A 23,779-nucleotide genomic window follows, 5' to 3' on the forward strand; every position below is an offset into this window, starting at 1 on the left:
TGTTTATAGCACAAAAAATAAAACCGCACAGGTGATCAAATGCCACCAAAAGAAAGCTATACTTGTGGGGAAAAAAGGACATAAATTTAATTTGGGTGTAGCATTGCATGACCGTGCAATTGTCAGTTACAGTAACTCAGCACCGTATCGCAAAAAAGGGCCTGGTCAGGAAGGGGGGTAAATCCTTTGGAGGGCAAGTGGTTAATGTTAAAAAGATCTGCAGGTAGCTAAAAGGCAATACTGGCAATTAGTCTTATGACCTCCCTTTAATATATATATATATACAGTATATATATATCCAAATGAAAATAAAAAAGAATACTTTATGTTTTAGCAAGTCAGACTTTTATGGAATAACTACCTTCATTTCTATACAAAAATATAGACATTTTCTGTTTGATGGGAACACATCTCAGTTTTTGATTAGGTACCTTTTTTCTCTAGTTTATCATTTTATTTTTTAAAAACTTGTGTTACTCTTCTGTTTTGACTACACTGTCATCACTTTGATGTTGTGCCAGCCAGTCTTTAAAATTTGTTTTTGGCCTCTTTTCCTACCCATTTCATCCTAGGTTTTGACAAGCAGTATTTAAGTGGTACAGTTATAGATATTTTATTCCATGTCCTCACAAAACTTTTCCACACTTATTAAGTAGAAAACACATTTTGATGTGACAGGCACATAAACAGAGTAAACTAAGGACTGCTTTCTTATCACTTGCTGATGAAAAATGCAGGGTGATATACATTTATTTCTCTACATTTTGGGGATGAGTATCTAACTATAGCCTATATTTGCTTTAAAGTAATTGTAAAGGCAGAAGGTTTTTACATTCATAAATTCTATGCATGAATGTAAAAATACCTTCTGCATGCAGCTTCCCTCTAGCCCCCCTTATTCCTACCTAAGGTCGATCTTGGTCAAGCAATGTGCATGAGAGCCAAGGCTCTCTTCTCTCTTTCACTCCTCATAGGCTTAGATACAACAGCGGGAGTCATTGTCTCCTGCTGCTGTCAATCACAGCCAGTGAGGAGGGAGTAGAGACAGTGCCAAGCCATGCTCTGTGTGTATTATGAACACACAGGGCCAGCTTGGGAGCAAACATGCACGAGGGCCCCCATAGAAAGCCAGGAGCGCTTGCAGGGGAGGGGAGTAGCCAGGAGCGCTTGCAGGGGACCCGAGAAGAGAAGGATTGGGGCTTCTCTGTGCAAAACCATTGCACAGAGCAGGTAAGTATGACATGTTTGTTCTTTTAAAGAAAAAAAAATGTAATATCACTTTAAATATGCAAACATATTTAAATGAACGTAAAAATATATATATATTTCTCCAAGCATTACTTGTCATGTGAAATATCCACAGTTATCAGGACTTTAGGGGGCCAGAACAAAATTTCAAATTGCTTCATAAATAGTTACAGTAAGATTAGTCTAACATGATCGGCCGTCAGTAAAGCCATGCTGCTTTGGATCCAACAAGTTGTGTGTGTTTAAGTGATCAATGATCCTTTTCAGGAGTGTTTCCATTAACTTGACTACAACCAATGTTAAACTCACTGGTCTGTAATTGTCAGCTTCTACCTTGCTGCCCTTCTTGTCTATAGGCACAAAATTAGCTGTCCCGCCAGTTATGAGGAACTTCTGTTAGAAGAGATTGATTAAAAAGATCAGTTAATGGTCCCAACAACTATACCTTGAAGTTTTCTTAGAACTCTGGGATGAATACCTTCAGGGCCCATTGCTTTATTAATATTTAGCCAGTTCCTCTGCTACCTCTGTCTCTGGAAATCCTAAAAATGATTCATTATTTCTAAAACCAATATGATTTCCCAACTTATTATTGTTAGTATAACTTATTTCTGAGAAGACTGAACAAAAGTAATTGTTTAAGTTGTTTGTTACATCCAGGTCTCCCTCAACATAAGTGTTGTGCACAGTTTTCATTTTAGTGATCCCATCCTATTTTTTCTTTCTATCATTAATGTACCTAAAATGGCTTTATCTACTTTCTTAATAGATTTAGTGATTTCCTCCTTTTTCTGTACTTTGGCAGTGCTGATAACATGTTTGGCCTCCTTTTGTCTATTCTTATACTTTTTTCTGTCAGCTACACCTCCTGTTTCCTTGACTCTCCTATATGCTGATTTTTTTTCCTTTACTATCCTACTTGCACTTTATTGCCAAAAGTATTGGAACGCCTGCCTTTACACACACATGAACTTTAATGGCATTCCAGTGTTAGTCCAAAGGGTACAATATTGAGTTGGCCCACCCTTTGCAGCTATAACAGCTTCAACTCTTCTGGGATGGTTGTCTACAAGGTTTAGGAGTGTGTCTATGGGAATGTTTGATCATTCTTCCAGAAGTGCATTTGTGAGGTCAGGCACTGATGTCGGACTAGAAGGCCTGGCTCTCAGTATCCACTCAAATTCATCCCAAAGGTGTTCTGTTGGGTTGAGATCAGGACTCTGTGCAGGTCAGTCAAGTTCCTCCAACCCAAACTCGCTCATCCATGTCTTTATGGACCTTGCTTTTGTCACTGGTGCACAGTCATGTTGGAACAGGAAGGGGCCATCCCCAAACTGTTCCCACAAAGTTGGGAGCATGAAAGTTCCCTTCACTGGAACTAAGGAGCCAAGCCCAACCCCTGATAAGCAACCTCACACCATAATCCCCCTCCACCAAACTTTACCCTTGACACAATGCAGTCAGGGAAGTACCGTTCTCCTGGCAAATGCCAAACCCAGACACGTCCATCAGATTTCCGAACAGAAAAGCTTGATTTGTCACTCCAGAGAACACGTCTCCACTGCTCTAGAGTCCAGTGGTGGCATGCTTTACACCACTGTATCCAAAGATTTGCATTGCTCTTGGTGATGTAAGGTTTGGATGCAGCTGCTCGGCCATGGAAACCCATTCCATTAAGGTCTCTACGCACTGTGGTTGTGCTAAAATGAAGGCCACATGAAGTTTGGAGGTCTTTAGCTATTGACTCTGCAGACAGTTGGTGAATTCTGCACACTGTGTGCTTCAGCATGAGCTGACCCCGCTCTGTCATTTTATGTGGCCTACTACTTTGTGGCTGAGTTGCTGTTGTTCTCAGTTGCTTCCACTTTGTTATAATACCTCTAACAGTTGACCCTGGAATATTTAATAGCAAGGAAATTTCATGGATGGACCCTTTTGCATAGGTGTCAACCTATCACGGTACTACGCTTGAATTCACTGAGCTCCTGAGACTGACCCATTCTTTCACAAATGTTTGTAGAAGCAGTCTGCATGCCCAGATGCTTGATTTTATATGCCTGTGGCCATGGGGGTGATTGGAACACCTTAATCCAATGATTTGGAGAGGTGTCCCAATACTTTTGGCAATACAATGTATCTCTTTAGTGAACCATATTGTTTTGTTTTTTTTCATTTATTCTTACTATCTTGCTTGACATATAATCTAGTTGCCTCCAGGCCAGCACTTCAGAAGAAAAGGACTTGGGGGTACTTATTACAGATGATTGAAAAATGAGAAAACAGTGTGGCTAGGCAGTGGGGAAGCAAATAGAATTTTAGGATGCATCACTAGAAGGGTCACCAGCAGGAGGAAGGAGGTCCTGATTCCCCTATATAGATCTTTAGTTAGCCCTCATTTAGAATGCTGTGTCTAGTTCTGGAAACCTCAGTTGCAAAAAGATATTGATAAGATAAGAGTCCAGAGACAGGTAACAAAAATATTGGAAGGGTCGGGGGGATAAAACATGTTAACAGTGACTTCAGGAACTTAACATGTACAGTGTGGAGGAAAGAAGGGAAAGGGGAGACATGACTGAAACCTTTAAATACACCTTTAAATATATTAAGGGGGTGAACAAGGTTCAGGAGGGAAGCATTTTCAACATGAAACCAAAATCAAGAACACGGGGACATGACCCTAAAGTAACTGGAGAAAAGTTCAAAACTCATCTCAGAAAGTACTATTTAACTGAAAGGGTAGTTGATGCTTGGAATAAACATCAAGTAGAGGTAGTGAGCCAGTCAACAGTAAACAGCTTCAAACATGCTTGGGACAAGCATACATCTATACTCAGGCAAAAAAGTTAAAAAAAAACCCAAACACTCCCCAAAAAACAAACAAACATAAAAAATGGGCAGACTTGATGGACCACTTGGTCTTTTTCTGCCATCACTTTTCTATTGTATGTAAAAGTCTCATTGAAACAATAATGAACTTCTTTTGGAATATTAACTGAGAAGTCAATAAAATCAATAAATTAAAGCCAGTCTATTTCCCTTGGCCAGGTGGCATTCACATGGTGAATAGAAGGGGGGTTGTTGAAAGTCACCAGGGAGGGCATAAAAATTGCACTGATTTTCTTGAATGTTATGGTAGGATAGGAAGCTTCAATAGGGAGAGAATACATTTATCTCTGCCACACTAGGGACAATGAGGAGGTGAAGCTTTGGTAACAGCTGGGAATTAATTTACTGGACTTTAAATTAATGAGTGAAATAAAGAGTTTTTATTCTCCTCAAACATTCTAGTGAAAAACAGGCAATTTAAGGTAGGTTTTGGAGTCATGCATTAATGTAATTAATCAGCACATTAAGGTGTTCTGGGTGGTTTTTAAGGGTGACAAGGGCTTTAAATGGCTCCTGTGGTTACTAAGTTTCTCTCAACTATTTCGGAGCCTGTTAGTGTGCCCCCCCTCCAACTTAGCCTAATTTTCATGTAGTTTTTTCCTCAGATGGGAAAACAGTAAAATAAAACATTTAAGGCAACAGTAAACAAATATTAGTGCCTCCATTAACAGGCATGGCTCAGAAGGGCTGGACAGAAGAAGGACAAGAGAGAAAAGAATGGACTAAGCCTCCCCTGGTAGCAGTGATATAGGGGGTCTAAAGATGAACCTACAACCTATGCTGGAGGGGCACAATAATGTAAAACTCTCACAAAAGTTAGATAAAGGCTGTGGTGCTGTTATAAAGTGAAGATAAGAGGCATGAGTTGCTGGAGAGGTAAATATTATATCTCTGTTGATGGGAAGTTTCAGTCAGATCTTTTTAAAGCCTGCCAGGGTTGCTAAACTGATTTCCGACCACACACAGTACTTTTACAGTGGGCAGGTGGCACAGGCAGGCCAGATCATGTACTTGTACGTCATGGCCTGCTCCGGGTTAGGAGCGTGCATCACGCCCCTCCCATGACTTCTGTGTCCACCGGATGCAGCGAAATGTGGATCCCGGTACTCGATCACATGATCACAGTGTTTGTAGCCTGGGAACGATCAGAGCCAAGTGACTGACACTATTTCTTAGTTTCATGTATATGATAAAAAGAAACAATGGAAAAATTAAAAAGTCATCTTGGCAGTGACAGCTCAACATCTTAATTACTCTGCAGAATAGTTGTGACTGTGCATGTTTCCTCATGTGAAAGCCTTGAAGAAATCTGTGAACAATTTATTATTATGGCCATCACATCAATAAACAGGTACAACACTGACGGACACCATCCCACGCTTAAACCAAATTAAGTATCAGTATAAAAGATGTCTATATCCTGTTGCTGTTTCAAGTTTATTTTAAAGACTTCAGCCTAACATCCTCTGTTTTATTTCATTATTGTGGCTTTCATTAAAAAAGAAAAAAAAGAACTAACTTTATTAATAGTGTTTGTTTTCAAATGGTAACACTCATTCAACACCAAACGAACATGCAAGAATGTATTAATACATGTAGTAAAACTTTTGAAGTTGTAAACTTTCTACTTTTTAGTCCATTTATTTACTGATACCAGAGTCAAATACAGAACAGCTGGCAGTTCAGAAACTTTGATTTTTCTGTTCACATTTGTATTGGTTTTTCTTGGCAGCAATCCAATGAGAACTAGAATTACAAGTATACAAGGTCATGTCAGCCTGCACCAAAAGATTATTGTTGAATAACTGCATGGATCAAAGCAGCAACATTTACTGTGCTCGGAAAGGTTGCCATCTGTAATGGGAAACAAGAGAACAATAAACATTTGGCCCAAGGAGCTTAATGAAGTTTGCTGCATATTATACAAAGGCAAGTGGTCAACTGCTCTGTTGTTTTACTTTTATGTGATATTAATAAGCAGCAAGCATTTACTCTGTTGTGCCAAATTTAAGAAACAACCTTTAAAAGCTAGGCTACTTATTAACAAGTTGATACACCTAATTCATATAATTGAATAAAGTATAATAGAAAAAGTATACTGTAATGTTCATAGAAGGGCTTCAGTTTATAAACATTTCCTGAAAGAAATACAGCTAATACAGCTGACCCTCTTTGCAAAATAACAGATGCCTGGCCGCAATGCTAAACCACTAGATTTGATACTTTCTATCTCAATTACCTGGAACGTTAGAAAAATGCTTATCCTTATACTTTTCAGAGGTTAAAACACTGAATCACTGAGAGATTATAGAGAGGAAGCTAAATACCTTTCCAGTATCCAGAATCGAGGGAAGACAAATTCCTGGACCAATGTCTCTCAATGTACCTGTGCTATATTCTTTCTTGGCACAGGTACATTCATGGCATACTCATCCTCTGGGATTGCGCTAAAGAATTGTTGGAGGCCTTTGTCACACATTTTGGAATTAATTACTTCACTTTGTCCTTTACAATGACATGTAATCCTGAATGTACTGCCTTTTTAGATGTGGAGATCTTTATACAGAAGATCATACTTTAGGGTCCACTTTGTACAGTAAGGCCACAGCTGGTAACACTATCTTAAGAACCAACAATGGCCATCCACGTAATTTAATTAGGTCTATACCATATAGCCAATACATACATCTTAAACGTAATTGTTCCAATCAAGAAGACTTCAAATGAGAGGCAGATGCATTAAGAATCAGATTGTTAGCTCGTGGATATTCAAATAAGATGCTGAAAAAAGCATACTGTCGAGCAAATCAACAGTCACGTACGGATCTAATTTTCCAGACTTCACAGTCTAGTTCTAATGCAATAACTTTTGTGATAATAATAAGCAGAAAGCATTTACTTTGTTGTGCCAAATTTAAGAAACAACCTTTAAAAGCTAGGCTACTTATTAACAAGTCGATACACCTAATTCATATAATTGAATAAAGTATAATAGAAAAAGTATACTGTAATAATGTTCATAGAAGGGCTTCATTTTATAAACATTTCCTGAAAGAAATACAGCTAACACAGCTGACCCTCTCTGGAAAATACCAGATACCTGGCCACAATGCTAAACAACTAGATTTGATACTTTCTATCTCAATTACCTGGAATATTAGAAGAATGCTTATCCTTATACTTTTCAGAGATTTAAATGATAACTAAAGCATTTAATATTTAGAAAACATTTGTATCCTGCAAAGTTTTGGATCTATAGCTGAAATTTAAGCATACTTTCAATGTAATGCGACTCTTGTCAAGTCATTGCCCCATCTAGAAATTATACACAAAGTAAACCTGCCCTACATTCATCCACCAATTGCTACTGAAGAACAAGTACTTGATGGTAAGCTGTTGTTCAGGCTCAAAATCAGGAAAAAATAAACAGCAAATGACTAGGGATGAGCAAATCTGCCTGTGTTCGGTTCACTCAAAGTTCAAAAACCCCAAACTTTGAGGCAAACCTAATTGGAACCTATGTGGGGATCACTCTTGTAATTCATTTCTGGTCATTTGCATGACTAATAAGCAAGCTACTGTCAAGCAGAGGACACGGGGAGTTGGGTACTGCCAGTTGGAAAATGTACTGATAATAGTGATAAAAAAAGTATTTCTCACTAAACATAACTTTCAGCTCTCCATAGGAATCAGGATCAAGGCTACAGGTTTCCAGGAAAAGAGAATATGGGCACAGAGGTTAAAACATTGAATCGCTGAGAGATTCTAGAGAGGAAGCTAAATACCTTTCCAGTATCCAGAATCGAGGGAAGACTAATTCCTGGACCAATGTCTCTCAATGTACCTGTGATATATTGTTTCTTGGCACAGGTACATTCATGGCATACTCATCCTCTGGGATTGCGCTAAAGAATTATTGGAGGCCTTTGTCACACATTTTGGAATTAATGACTTAACTTTGTCTTTTACAATGACATGTAATCCTGAATGTACTGCCTTTTTAGATGTAGAGATCTTTATATGGGAAGATCATAATTTAGGGTCCACTTTGTACAGTAAGGCCACAGCTGGTAACACTATCTTAAGAGCCAACAGTGGCCATCCACGTAATTTACTGTAATTAGGTCTATACCATATAGCCAATACTTACATCTTAAACGTAATTGTTCCAATCAAAAAGACTTCAAATAAGAGGCAGATGCATTAAGAATCAGATTGTTAGCTCGTGGATATTCAAATAAGATGCTGAAAAAAGCATTCTGTCAAGCAAATCAACAGTCACGTACGGATCTAATTTTCCAGACTTCACACTCTAGTTCTAATACAATAACAACTACCAAATTAATTACGTGATACAATAAACAACTTCAACAAATCCATCACATTGTAGACAAATACTGGTATCTACTGAAAGCTGATCCAGTGGTGGCTACATCTGTGAAGGACAAAGGTTAGATCACGTACCATAGGAATAGATCAATTACTGTAGAGATGCTTTAGTACATAGTCATTTGTGGTGGCTGTGTATCTTGCCAATACATCTCCGGGAGATATTTCATCCCCCATTGGTAGACATAGGACCTAGCATCACTCTAAGAACCCGCAATGTGTTAGGCAATTTGCTCTTGAAAGAGCGCATTTAGATCCCAGAGGTGATGATTGGAACCATCGTATCTTTCAAGAAGAAACGAGATGGATACACAATTTGGTGGAACCGCAGCCTCTGGGCTTGAATGACTCACCGAGTTTGAAACCCTTCTTGCCCTGATATTCAGCCACCATGCACTTCCATTTTCTTTGTTTTTCTTTCTTGATTTTCTGTTTTTTGTTTTTAAATTTTTTCATATTTTGTGTATTGTTTATATTTTTATATATGGATAGTTTTGATGTATTCTATTTCTTTATTTAAGTTTTGTATGCAATTTTGAGAGAAAATTATGTAATATGTTATTACTACCTTTGATGTATTATGATTTTGGATATGTAATACCTATGTATAATTTATGTGGTTGTAATTAATTAAATAATGAACTGTTAAAGTTGGATGATGAGTTGATTGACTTTGAGGAAGGTGTTTGGAACCATGAGCATATGTCCTTATAATAATGTGCTTTTGATATATATTTGTTTTATGTGTGCTCTTTGATTTAGCAGATTGTGTGTCCCTCTTCTGGTTTGCCCTTGCGGTGGTCGATTGCTGTTTAATCCTATATGTCTTCTCACAATGATTTCTCAAAAATGGATACGATCATGTGACACTTAGCGTCAGGGTGCGTGTTCGCGATGACGTTGAGCGTCATGACGTCATGTATTCATGTGAATGACGATGCCACGCACGCGCCGTAGGTATTTTGGCACCTCTGTCTCCTATTTAAGGCCCAAACAATGGAGATTTTATCTTTATGGCTGTGTCTATGGAATGGTTTGGCATCATTATTATTGCTGTATTTTGGAAGCGCACTGACAGCACTATTACCGCCATAGAGGGCATCAATTCCTTTTTCACCAGAGGGACTGTGACTGCTGGGAGCTTCTTTTTTGGACCATATAAGCACTTTAACTGACTTGGTATGCATTCTACGACATTTATAAATGGATCTATTTAGTCTGTCTTCTTATTTCCTTTTCTGGAGAAAATTTATATAATGTAGAAAGCTTGGCAACAGTGTAATGGAGAATGTAATAGTATCAAGTTGTTTGTCCCATTAGAGGTATAATAGACATTCTGTATTTTTTTGCACCGTAGTCCCATTTCTTAATATACAACTAGTGTGGGGAGTAGAGTGTAGTTTGGAATTCCCTGGGATATTTTAAACATTTTGATCCTTTTGACATTTTACAGTCTCCTGTTGTGGACTAGTAAACTATGCCTTATTGGTGGAAATCTTTGTGATTGAGAGATCCTCTCTTTTTCTGCCGGGACCTTAGGCTCATGTCTCTTTTCCACTGGCCTCCTGCAAAGCCATTGATCTCATTTAGGTAATATGCTAACAGAGCATGTTAGATTTGTTTATTGTGATTTTATTATGTTATGTGTGTATTTTCATTCTCTGGCTTGTTTTGTACAATTTCAGAGCTTTATACTTTGTCTCCCTGAAGAAGCGGGCTGTGTCCCGTGAAACGCATTGGAGAATATAAAGTATTAACTCACACTAACTATGCCAGTTATGATACCCAGGCTACCTTAGGCCTTATTTTGCAGTGATGTATGTCAATTATGCCTGTTATCAACAATACAAGTTTTTAAGATGAATGTATTATGTGCTCAATTCCTCTTACCACAATAGTGGTTTAAATTCTATCAATAAAATTGTATTTGTTACATATGTTTTGATTATTTTTGTAGTATGGCGCTTACAAATCCTTGTTAGTTTTTTTCAGTTAGGGATGTTATTTTTAATTTTTGGAGACACCTACTGATGGACACTGGAACAACACCCTTGTAGTCAGAGGACCACAGTGACACCAAGCAGGTCTCTAGTTCCAAACAGGGATGCTGTTTATGAGGAGAAGTGTGTTTTCTGAACTGTTTTCCTGTAGTAGTGATTCTCAGCTAGACTCTTTATAGTTAAAGCATTTTATATAGACTGTGCTATGAAGCCAAATGATACCCTGATTGAGTCACAGAGAAATCGCTGTGAAGAGTAAATGTTTGTACAGCTTTTATAATCTGATTTTCATTATCTGCAGTGTATGCATACTCTTCTCTATCCTAAATGCGTTTTTCATTATTATGTAGCATACAGTTACCTCTTTCCTTACAATGGAGTATTCAACTCCATTGTAAGGAAAATGAAAGACAGGCTTCAGCTCAAATCCTCATTCATTGGTCATGCCCCTCTGACATGTTTCATCCACATTGGGTTATTTGTAGATGCCCAATGTGGGTGCAACATGCCAGAGGGACGTAACCAATGGGTGGGGATTTGAGCTGAAGCCTGTCTTTCATTTACCTTACACTGGAGTTGAATACAGTGTGTGGCAGTACCTGTATGCTATAGTATATCTTGGAGTGAGATGTGCTCCATCTCTGCCAGCACCTGATCACAGAGTGTAAACCTAGGAGAAGGAGACTGCAGGCTTGGAGTAGCACCAGCCTGTTATGGTATTTGTTTTTCATTATTAGTTTTAACTTTGCACCTGTTTAGTATACTGCAGATTGAAGTAACTCCCTGTGTGATCACTCGGCTGATTACCTATTCTATAAAAGTTCACAGTTTTAACTAACCCTGAGAAATGCTATGCAGCTATTTTTGGAATGCATTCAAAAGTTGTTTATGATACACAGTACTTTACTAAATTAAATGTAATTCATTAAGAGTTTATATCTACTTTAACAAGTTGATTCCTGGTTATTGTTTGCTAAAGTCCTGGATTGCCTATTCAAGTGGAATTCAAGCCTAGAACTAACTAAGCTTAAAATGGCTCCTGTCCCTGCTTTCCCCTGAAGCCAGTTGCTGAGAGCTGTACAACATAATCGGAACGGTGCACCCTGAGAATAGGTAAGTATATGCATCTTCCTGCTCCAGGGTAGGTAGTATAGGTTTTAGGGGTGGGAACAGTTTTAAGCTTAGTTAGTTCTAGACTTGAATTCAACTTTAAGGTTTCCATAGACGAGACAGGGTAGTTGGAAATACAGACATAAACCATGTGTAATTTTATATATAGTCTTGCCCTCCACTACAAGAAAAGAGCCTTCTAAGAAACTGCTGATTCTTCTCTTATCTTTCCAGCCTTTATATATCAGGTCTCTTTTCAAGAAAAATCCTCCCCCCTTTCAGCATTAGTATTGGGAGTACCCAAAAAATAAAATTGCTGAAATAGAGGTATTCCGCAACACAAGCAACTCCAAGTGTAAAACCATTACTCACATTTAAAGTGTTACTATACCCAGGACCCTGCATTCATTATATCTGGTCTCCCACAGTACACAGAACATGAACATGCAATTATTTTAGTAAATATAAACTGCTAAATACCTTTTCTCATCAGCAGTTTGAGCAGTCTTGTGACTTCTAGCAGTGTCCAGTAGTGCACTGGTTAAAGCTTGTAGGAAGAGTTTTCATTCTCTCCTGATTGTCCTATGAGGCTGCATAACCCCTGACCCTCTGTCTGGACAGCACTGATTGTCCCTGTGATGATCACATGCACTCTCCCAAGTAAAAAAAACTCTCCAGCAATACACACAAAACTGAGCATATGCAACTTGCCCCAAAGGCTCTGTTCTATCAGCAGATGGACTGGGGACAGTAGAAGGGGAGGACCATAGAAGACAGGATCAAACATCCTTTTTACACAATGCAGAGGATTATCCCCTTGGGTTCCACAGCGAGTATAACAAGCATGCTTTACTACATAAACGTACAGACTGATTTTACTGTTCTGGGTTTAGTAACACTTTAAGTGAGCTCACAACATGCCTATTCCTTTAACCAGCTGTAACCATGTGCAATGTGTTCCATTCAGTCACTCCATCCACCTTACCAGGTTGTAACTGTTTATATGTGTATCCAATCAATCCCTTCCTCAGAATATTTCTCCCACTCGATTGCAAGAGTATAGAAAACATGTTGCCAAAAGCAGAAAAAAAAGTATATAATGCAGTACTGCTTTAAAATAATTCATAATAAGGATATAACCACTCACATTTAACATGCAATCCTTGTGCATCCCATATATCCCTGTGAAAAGTGCATCCAATTCCAATATCCTACCAAGAATCACTGTCTTCACACCAAGGTCTTCTGTTTCTCCAGTATTTCAGCTCTCCCATGCAAAGATATTGCAAGAGATCCATAGTGCAGCAATTCCCTAAAATCTTTCCATCTTTTAAAAAGCCAATTCAATTACAAGCACACTCTTTTAAAAGCATGAAATCCTCGCTTAAGATGGCCACCATGAGACTTCCAACATCCATAATGACGGCACATCTGGTGCCTGCCATCACTTCCGGTGCCTGCCATCACTTCCGACGCATTTAATCCAATTGACTTTGTCCAAAGATGTGACATCTTTAACCCCTAATATAGGTCATCTGGATCTGTCTGCTGTTGCTATAGACAGTAAAATTGGTAGATGCTCAACCAATGTATATGTAAACATTTTACTGCTAATTAGCATAGATTTGAACCCTAGCATTTAGTTTGCTAAAGCACTGTGAGGGAAATTTATTAAGATTGGAACAGTTTCTTTCTTTCCTTTTCACAGTTTAATTAAACAAGTTGAATATAGAAGCTGATTGGTTACTATGCAAAGCTGCTCCATATTCTGTCTGCTTTGTAAATTCCTGCTTTTTGTAATAAAAAATTGCCCATTTTTTAAAGAAAATACTTGTTTTCACCTTTTTTTAAAATTCTTTGCTGCTTTTCAGTTCTGTTCTTTTGCAGCTTCTTTGCAGAAACATCATTATCGGAAGCCAGTGTGACAATGCAAGAGCATGATTCGGATATGGGAACAATAAGTCTTCACTTTGTAACAGGAGGGGTCTGCACAAGGACCGTCATCACAGGATCACTTGGTACCAGTTGCAGATTTAAAAACAATAGAAAATGATTTCAAAATTACAATACCATGTTAAAATATTTTTGACATTTTAGTAATTGAATTTACATATACTTTAAAGGCCAACTACAGCTTAAAAAGAAAATCATTGCCAAATGTAAAATAAAAAAATAAAACAGCCCTACAATACTTTCCTCATCTGTGGCTCTGTTTTCTTCACCTGGCATCACCTGGTTTAATTCTTTTTATTTCCGCTAACTCCAGGGCATCAATGACCCACCCTTTGGAAGCGTATCATTAGGCCACCCTGGACTCACAGGAAAAATTTGCAGAGATCCATACTGTGTTGATCCGTAAATGTGTTGAGAGGACCTGTAATGTCACCTGACCAGACTGAAAACAGCTGCAAAAAATATATATATATATATTTATAAAGAAATGAAAAAGTAGGCTTGCTCAGCTTTGAGTTCATCTTTAACCTTTTACCCTTACCCTCTGTACTTATTAACTGAATTCCCCCTTTTCCACACCACACCTGTCAGGAATCTGGGTATGACCAGAAAGGTGTGGACTGACACAGGGAAACGCAGGTTTCAGGTATAGTATAATAATACAGTTATTAGCCACCCAGATATATATACAAACGCACAGTGAATAAACCAACCTTCCACTAATCTTAGTAGGTGCAGGAACACAGGCGTAGTCAGGGCTGGAGAGGTGGAATGGTCAGGCCGGCCATAGGGTTCTGTAATGAACGTTTGGTGGTACCTCTAGCAGTCCCTAGGACAGGATTCCCCAGGGCGCGGAGTCTAAGTCCCAGTCTGCTTATTCACCAGGGCCCCTGATGGTGGGGATGGACTTGGAGCAGATAGGAACCAGGTCGCGGCCCCTGAGTACACCTGCTAGTGGTAGAGGGATCCGCCAGAGGTATGTGCAGGTAGAAAGCCTGATGTGAAGAGGCAGAAGGTGTGAGCGGGGACGGCTGGATCCATGCAGGATGGATGGATGGCAGAACAGTTAGCGTGGTCAGACGAGCCAGGTCAGCAACATGCGGGCAGCAAGGTACCAAAGGAGCAGGCAGAGAATGGTCAGGGTCACAAGCCGGGTTCAGTAACTCACGGGCAGCGCGGTACAGGGGATCAGGCAGAAGGATGGTCAGGCAAGCCAGGGGTTCAACAGGAGACGGTCAGCAGAGGTCAGGATCAAGCAGGGTCAGCAACGAAGCAGGAACACAGGATACCAGGTACAGGCGCTCATGGGAAAACATACACCAAGGCCCAGATCACAGGCCTGGTCATGCCTTAAATACACCTTCTGCAATCAGCCCCAGGTTTGGCTGATTGCAGAAGTGAGCTTCTGGCTGCTGAGAGCACCCGCTGGTCAGCCCTGGTACTGCAGCCCACACGGCAGGTGAGTCCCACCACCAGTGCTGAGTCCATTCCTGACAACACCACTAGGATACTTGAATGGTACTATTGCACATAGGTGTCCGTTTATGAACCAGCGATAATAGATCGCTGCTCAGTTCTCCGGCATTCTCGGAGAACACAGTTCTCCTTTGAATGCCTTTTATGAAGCAGTTCTCCGAACGAAGGGAGAATGGTCTCCAAACACTGGAGAACGGTCTACAAATGCTGGAAAACTGCTGATTTTACTATAATCTCACGAGATTACAGTAAAAGATCAGTTTACTAAGCAGATGTAAATTATCGCTGCTTAGTTTGCGATCCCTCCGATTCTCCAGCTCTGGGCTGGAGAATCTGGAGGGAGAACACAGATCTCCAGTGAAGGGCTGAACATGTTCTCCGCTGATCTCCTGAGTGTCATAAACTGTGAATGATCAGAGAGTAGCTGTGATCCTCTGAATCGCAGCTATTCTCTGTGTCATAAACGGACACCATAGTCCCATGTACTGGCATAACAACTCCCCGGAGTACAAAGCCTTTTGGTTTAAGACTGGACTTGAAATCTGCTGCTCCACAAGACTGGACTAACAGATTCCTTGAACAATGTTTTCAGATTGATACATTTACACATGACAGATACCTGTTTTTAAGATGCCTAAAAAGTCTGTAGATTAAGCTGACCCAGGGGCAGACTGACAATTCATGGGGCCCCTGGGCAATAGGGGATCATGGGGCCCCTTTGTCCTTGCCCAAACTCAAACAAAGCCTATGAAAAAGGTACCAGGGGCATCTCATAGGGGCCCCCTACTGACCCCGGACCCTCGGGCAGTGCCCGAGTTTCCAAATGGTCAGTCCGCCCCTGAGTTGACCAAATTTAGTTTTCAGAAGCATTTCAGAAGCATGTTGTTAATTCATAGAGGGACAGTACATGAACATATTACAATCTTATGTGCATGTGTTTTGTATACTGATATAAAAATAAAAATTGTTTTAGATGACAAATAGCAAAAAATACATTACAGATACATCATCTTAAATCTTTGCATTTATCTATATCACATCTATATGGTTTTGGTTTTCTTTTTATAATGCCAATTCTATTTTATAACAGACATACTGCATACAACAGCAATAACTAACTTTTTTTCTGAAAGACTGCTGGAATATTTGTTTTATATTACAATTTGTTTCAAGCACTCATTTATCAAAGTCATAAAGCAGCATAGTACTGGGAAAGAAATGTATATGTTTCATGACAAACTGTAGCAGACAAACTGTTCTGTAGCAGTCTGAATCATATGTTATAGAGGTTTGCGTGGTGATGGAGTTAAATCAGAATTGGGTCTAGAAGCAAGAGCATAATACTGGAAGCCTAGACATGTAATCATTTATGTGATTAAAGGTCACCAATGTCACATGTCTGAGTACACCATGAAGTATACATTGTAAGGAACATTTCACTGATAATCCACATTGTCATTCATACTGGGAGCCTAGGTGAGAATGAAGAAACACTTAAAGTTGAAGTGTAGGAATAGAACAAAAATAAACATTAATATTCACATATATTGGTCTGATGCTGCAGCTGCCCCCTCCAGCTGTAAGACCAAAAACTGAATGATCGCATGACCACTGATTGCTCAGTTCTAGGTCTTCACTGAGCAGAGAGTGGTGACTGTCAGTTCTCTGCTCTGCTCCTTCAGCACTCACTGGTGCGCCAGGCTGTGAAGAGGGCTGGAGCAACTGGCTCAGATTCTCAGTGGTGCACTGGGAGGCTGAGTCACCTACCAGTCAGGCATCTGGACAGATCCCAACATTAATATTGTGATCTCTGCAGAGTCTGGAAGATCTCTATGATATCAGCCAACAATGGGCAGCTATAAGTGCACATCTGTGATACAGAAAAGAAGTATGGACAAAATAGGTTTGGCCATACTTCTCTTTTAACCAAGAAACTGTACAGAAAATGGGGTTGATTTACTAAAGGCAAATGGGCTGTTCACTTTGCAAGGGGATTTTTTACTTTGCAGGTGAAGTATCCCTTAATTTAGTGGAAAATAATAAAACTTTTTACTTAGCAAGGAAATTATCTCTTAACTTAGTGAATGCAGTGAAAATTCACCTTGCATTCACATGCAAGGAACATTTTAAAAATAGTATTTTTGCTTGCACATTTGATGATAGAATTAAGCAATGGTTCACCTCGCTCACTAAGTTAATGGAAAATTCCCTTTCAAAGAGAAAAGCCATTGCAAAGTGAACAGCAGACTTTTTGCTTTTGATAAATCAACCCCATTGGGTTTGGTTTTGCCTTCAAAAACTGCAAAAACTGCTGTCAATTTCAACCCTAACCTACCCCATTGTCAATTACGACTGAAGCAAGATATTCTATAGATGTATCCATCACTTTCCATGAGCTGTCATGAGAGAAATTGAAGGACAGACATTGCTTCTGAAAACGCTAGCTGAGCGGCCAGTTATACCGGTTATCTGACTTCGAAATCACTGACCTGGAACAAGTATGCAGATTAGCAAAGATGGAGAAAAGTCAAATGTCCTTATCTTCGTGCTTATTTGGGATCATCAACTTAAAGTTTTGAAGCCAAAGGGTCAGTATGGCAGCTAAGCAGCTGTCTTTCTTAGGAGGAATGCTCATCAATAACAGTAAATATGTTTTTTCCCATGACAGGTGTCCTTTAACATCACAGTAATATTTACCATTGCTGGCATTGGAAAAAAATTGTTACTGAATGTAGGAGCATGTTGAGACTTGACCATGCACCAAGTGTTGCCTTTTATGTGGAGAACCCACATTTCAAAGCACAAACATTATTTTGTACCTAGACATGCAAGATAAAACTATTATGAGCCTTGATATCTAGTACGTTAAGAGAAGACAGGCTAATCTCTTAAAGTGTACCTAAACTCAAGTGCAAAAATGTAATATATTGCAGTCCTTAGATGTGGTGGCTGCATTGGTTTTCTTAAGATTTTCACCTGGTGATCTTGACAGTAATGCACTGGCCTGTCCTCGGATGGCAATTTTCACTCACTGTTCTGTATCTATAAATGAGAATAGTGGCACCATTAGCTGCACTCCTGGCTTGGATTGCAAACACCTCCACATCACCTCATTGCCATAACATGGAGGGGGTGGAGCTCTATAGTTCACAGAAAAGAACTGACAAGAGCTAATCTCATTGTTTTACATTTCATTTCTGTGCACAGGAAGATACAAACACATCATTTTTCTGGCAAAATCAACAAGTAATTTTTGCACTTACAGAAAAAGTGCTTAGCTTGAAAAAATAAATTAATTCAGCCACAACATCTAAAGACTTGTAAGCTGCAATATATTACATTTTTTTCTCCAGCCTAAATCCACTTTATTGGTCACCTAGTAAAAGATTTGCTCAAACAAGCTAACAGTAAAACTAAATTGGATAGATTTTAGATAATAGTAACATAATAGAAAAACAGAATGAAAGCCTGGAAATACACAACTCCAGGTTGCCTCCACTTGTAACTTAAAGTGGTTTGCATGTATAAATTCATAACATTTGCCAATAATGTGGAATTAATTGGCGCACTAAGAAAGACAGACCCAAGTGTGTAATGTAAAGAGCAGAAGAAAAGGGAGATGTCAGCACTCTTAGAGAGGGGACATAATGACACAATGACAAGAGTCAATAGATGATAAAAAGTTCTTAAAAGTCCAAAAAAGTAATCCAAAGGTGCTTGATTCAGTGGCAGCTGTTTCATAATAGCTAGAAGAGACTCTGCATGCAAACATGTAACACCACTGTGAGGCTCCAGTCCACTGCATACAGGTCCCTAGAACACTGTCCCTGGCTGTGCTGGTGGCTTCCAGCACTTCCTAGTTGACATGGGTCCACAAGGCGGGCAAAGATAATGTCACTTCCTGGATACAGTGGTGGTGGAAGTTGCACACATTCAGATCACGCGTGCTCCTTTATCAGGCCAGCAGGACCGGACTGGTGCCTCATAGCAATGTTATATATTTGACAAGTGCTCTTCCTATTACTTTTGTCAGTTGCCAATGTTGTATTATTAAATTAACTGGCTTTATTACAACACTTAGGTGGCTATACTTCTGTTTCATTTGGGTTTCAATATGGAAGAATAAAATAGAATAGAATGTCTGTACTGTCATTGCAAAAATCATACAATTACATTTGATGCCACTCTCACATAGAGAACAATGTCTTACACACAAACAGACAGTATAACAACCCACACAATACAATTAGTAATTAAAAACACACATAATAAATAAATATAATTAAAATTCATAATACCTTAAAAATAGCATTAAAATGTCATGCAATTATATTACTGAACAAAACCCACCTAACCAGCAACCAGGATTTAGTTTTTTGTTATGTGAAGAGGTTGGATAATCTTAAATACCCAGGGTTTCCTAAATGCTCTGCATCAATATCTAGTATATCACAAAAAGAAAAAGAAAGCGCCAATCAATAATATCAATACTATAAAGCAGCAAACCTCTAACCCAAATTTGGTGTAAAACAAAAAATCAAAATCGGAATGCGCTAAAAATATATTTAAAAAATCAATATACTGTGTTTGGACTTTTTTGCACAGTATATTGATTTTTTTATATATTTTTAGCGCATTCCGATTAATATCTAGTATATGCTTCACTTATCTCAACCCATATGATATTTTCCTCCCACCTCTCCTTCCTTACAGAGCACCATCGGCAGATATACAGAAACAGCTGGCTAAATTTTATACTGCTGCAAAAAGAAAATGTTGAATGCTCACAGCAGAAAGTAAGGGTTTAAGCATAGATGGAACAGTTTTCTTTCCTGTAAATTGGGGTTGTGTTGATGCTGACTGTGCTGATGGGGGATACCCTCCCGCTGAGCCATTGGGGTTTATTTACTAAAGCTGGTTCACTCAAACTCTGGTGCACTTCTGCATAGAAACCAGTCAGCTTCCAGGATCTATTGCTAAAGCTTAATTGAACAAGCTAAGGTTAGAAGCTGATTAGCTACCATGCACAGCTGAACCAGATTCTAAATGAACCAGCTTTAGTAAATACACCCCATTGTGTTCTCCAGGCGTGGAGGGTGGGGTCGGCTATATTAGCCACTAGCAATAATAGCATGTAAAATCCAACAAGATGGTTGTACCCTAGTTGATTGATTGACCTGTTTGGGTACATTGAGCCTGCCCATACAATTTGAATCTTAGCCGATCCCTGCTGAAACGGCCAAGATTTGAACCATCTATGACTAGCTTAAGGCTTGATAGTATTAGCATTAGGGTTGGCAGGAATGTTGGTTCTAAGCAAGTAAACCAGTGCTGCAATATACTTCAAATACATAGAAAATTTGGGCAGCACTTATGTAGAAAAACAGAATAGAACCTCTTTAAAGGGTATAATAGATATAATGTGGATTTGTATGCATTTTATTTTTATGTCTTTATTACTATAATTTAGCCTCTTGTTTGGTGATTCATCTCCTCCTGACCTCCCTTTGTATTGTTAAGTCTGCAATTTCAATTAAAGACTGTGCACATAAATGAAATTCTTCTGCTCATGGTGCTTTGGGAATCATTTTTGTTTGTCATGTACAGGGGCGGACTGACCATTTGGAAACTCGGGCACCGCCCGAGGGCCCGGGGTCAATAGGGGGCCCCATGAGATGCCCCTGGTACCTTTTTCATAGGCTTTTTTGAGTTTGGGCAAGGATACAGGGGCCCCATGATCCCCTATTGCCTGGGGGCCCCATTGGTTGTTAGTCCGCCCCTGGTCATGTATTACATGTTTGTGTGCTAACAAAGATTTTACACATATGTGTGTACAAGTAGATGCAAATATATGCAGAAATAAATGGAACATTTTACTTTAAAAAATACACCCCCCCCCCCCCCAAAAAAAAAATGGCTCAAAAGCATTACAGTTTCCACACTACCATAGACTTGGGTTTAAATGGTTGATCCATATCTTATGGCCTGCATTCTGTTCATATATATTAAAAAAAATGATTTTCAAACATAGTTGCAGTTTTTAGAAACATAGTAATTGTTCCACTTGTTTTACCTTTTGTTGTTTATTTTATATTCTGTGTCAGAGGTGTTTTAGTAGATTGCATATAGAGTTCAGTACATTGCATAGTAGCTAAAGGAATTTGAAATATTAAAGCTAATACTGTAGAAACACTGGAGACCCAATCAGATAAGAAAGTAAAGTTACTTTTCACTGAACAATGGTTGTTTTAAGGGAATAAAAAAAAATCAATCAATGGCTGATATTCTACTTCTACTAGTTCAGAAACCAAGCTGCATCTGCTGACAGTTTGGCTTCTGAAAACAGTGAAAAAGGCTAAAATCAATAATAAGAATATTAGATGTTAGTGTGATACAAAGTAGAATGGGTCCTGTCAAGTAAATGTTTACCCTCTAGTCAAATGCTAAGTTACAAAGGCAGGAAGGACTATATATCATGTCTTCAAACATTGTTAAATGTAGGAAATATATACATGTGTGCAAACTTATATGGTTATATTTAGAGATGAGCGAAGTATTCAAAAATTCGATTCGGCGAATTCGCGGAATAAATTCGATTCGAGTCGAATATATTCGCTGTGAATTTAACTTATAAAAAGGGTGTTTCTAGGCTTCAGAGAGCCTTTATATTAGTGCAGAACACTGTACCTTTAATTTAAATGCCCTTGGAGTCTGCTGGGGAAGAGAAATAATACTGTCAGTCAGTATGACATGCAGATGAGTGCCGTCGATCTTAGAATCACCGCACACTTCACTCATTTGGGCAGTCACGGGGCCAAAACCAGAGTGTGGAGCCACAGTGTGGCGGTGGAGGCAGCAGCAATGGGAGGCCATACAGCACCCTATGACAAAATGGAACCCACCAGCAGTATGAGGAGACCTGAAAGTGGCACATGGCAGAGTGTGGCGATGGAGACAGCAGCAATGGGAGGCCGTACAGGGACCCATGAGACACTCTGGACCTGGCAGCAGCATGAGGAGGCGGTACGGGGGCCCATGGCAGATTACGGGCCTGGCAGCAGCAATGGGAGGCCCGTAATCTGCCAGCACCCTATGACAAATTGGAACCCACCAGCAGTGTGAGGAGACCTGAAAGTGGCACATGGCAGAGTGTGGCGATGGAGACAGCAGCAATGGGAGGCCGTACAGGGACCCATGAGACACTCTGGACCTGGCAGCAGCATGAGGAGGCGGTACGGGGGCCCATGGCAGATTACGGGCCTGGCAGCAGCAATGGGAGGCCCGTAATCTGCCAGCACCCTATGACAAAATGGAACCCACCAGCAGTGTGAGGAGACCTGAAAGTGGCACATGGCAGAGTGTGGCTTTGGAGACAGCAGCAATGGGAGGCCGTACAGGGACCCATGAGACACTCTGGACCTGGCAGCAGCATGAGGAGGCGGTACGGGGGCCCATGGCAGATTACGGGCCTGGCAGCAGCAATGGGAGGCCCGTAATCTGCCAGCACCCTATGACAAAATGGAACCCACCAGCAGTGTGAGGAGACCTGAAAGTGGCACATGGCAGAGTGTGGCGATGGAGACAGCAGCAATGGGAGGCCGTACAGGGACCCATGAGACACTCTGGACCTGGCAGCAGCATGAGGAGGTGGTATGGGGGCCCATGGCAGATTACGGGCCTGGCAGCAGCAAGGGGAGGCCCGTAATCTTCCAGCACCCTATGACAAAATGGAACCCACCAGCAGTGTGAGGAGACCTGAAAGTGGCACATGGCAGAGTGTGGCGATGGAGACAGCAGCAATGGGAGGCCGTACAAGGACCCATGAGACACTCTGGACCTGGCAGCAGCATGAGGAGGCGGTACGGGGGCCCATGGCAGATTACGGGCCTGGCAGCAGCAATGGGAGGCCCGTAATCTGCCAGCACCCTATGACAAAATGGAACCCACCAGCAGTGTGAGGAGACTTGAAAGTGGCACATGGCAGAGTGTGGCGATGGAGACAGCAGCAATGGGAGGCCGTACAGGGACCCATGAAACACTCTGGACCTGGCAGCAGCATGAGGAGGCGGTACGGGGGCCCATGGCAGATTACGGGCCTGGCAGCAGCAATGGGAGGCCCGTAATCTGCCAGCACCCTATGACAAAATGGAACCCACCAGCAGTGTGAGGAGACCTGAAAGTGGCACATGGCTGAGTGTGGCGATGGAGACAGCAGCAATGGGAGGCCGTACAGGGACCCATGAGACACTCTGGACCTGGCAGCAGCATGAGGAGGCGGTACGGGGGCCCATGGCAGATTACGGGCCTGGCAGCAGCAATGGGAGGCCCGTAATCTGCCAGCACCCTATGACAAAATGGAACCCACCAGCAGTGTGAGGAGACCTGAAAGTGGCAAATGGCAGAGTGTGGCGATAGAGACAGCAGCAATGGGAGGCCGTACAGGGACCCATGAGACACTCTGGACCTGGCAGCAGCATGAGGAGGCGGTACGGGGGCCCATGGCAGATTACGGGCCTGGCAGCAGCAATGGGAGGCCCGTAATCTGCCAGCACCCTATGACAAAATGGAACCCACCAGCGGTGTGAGGAGACCTGAAAGTGGCACATGGCAGAGTGTGGCGATGGAGACAGCAGCAATGGGAGGCCGTACAGGGACCCATGAGACACTCTGGACCTGGCAGCAGCATGAGGAGGTGGTACAGGGGCCCATGGCAGATT

This window comes from Staurois parvus, unplaced genomic scaffold (assembly GCF_062004578.1).
Source record: "Staurois parvus isolate SC_StPar_1 unplaced genomic scaffold, SC_StPar_1.0 ptg000025l, whole genome shotgun sequence".
NCBI classification, from domain to species: Eukaryota; Metazoa; Chordata; class Amphibia; order Anura; family Ranidae; genus Staurois; species Staurois parvus.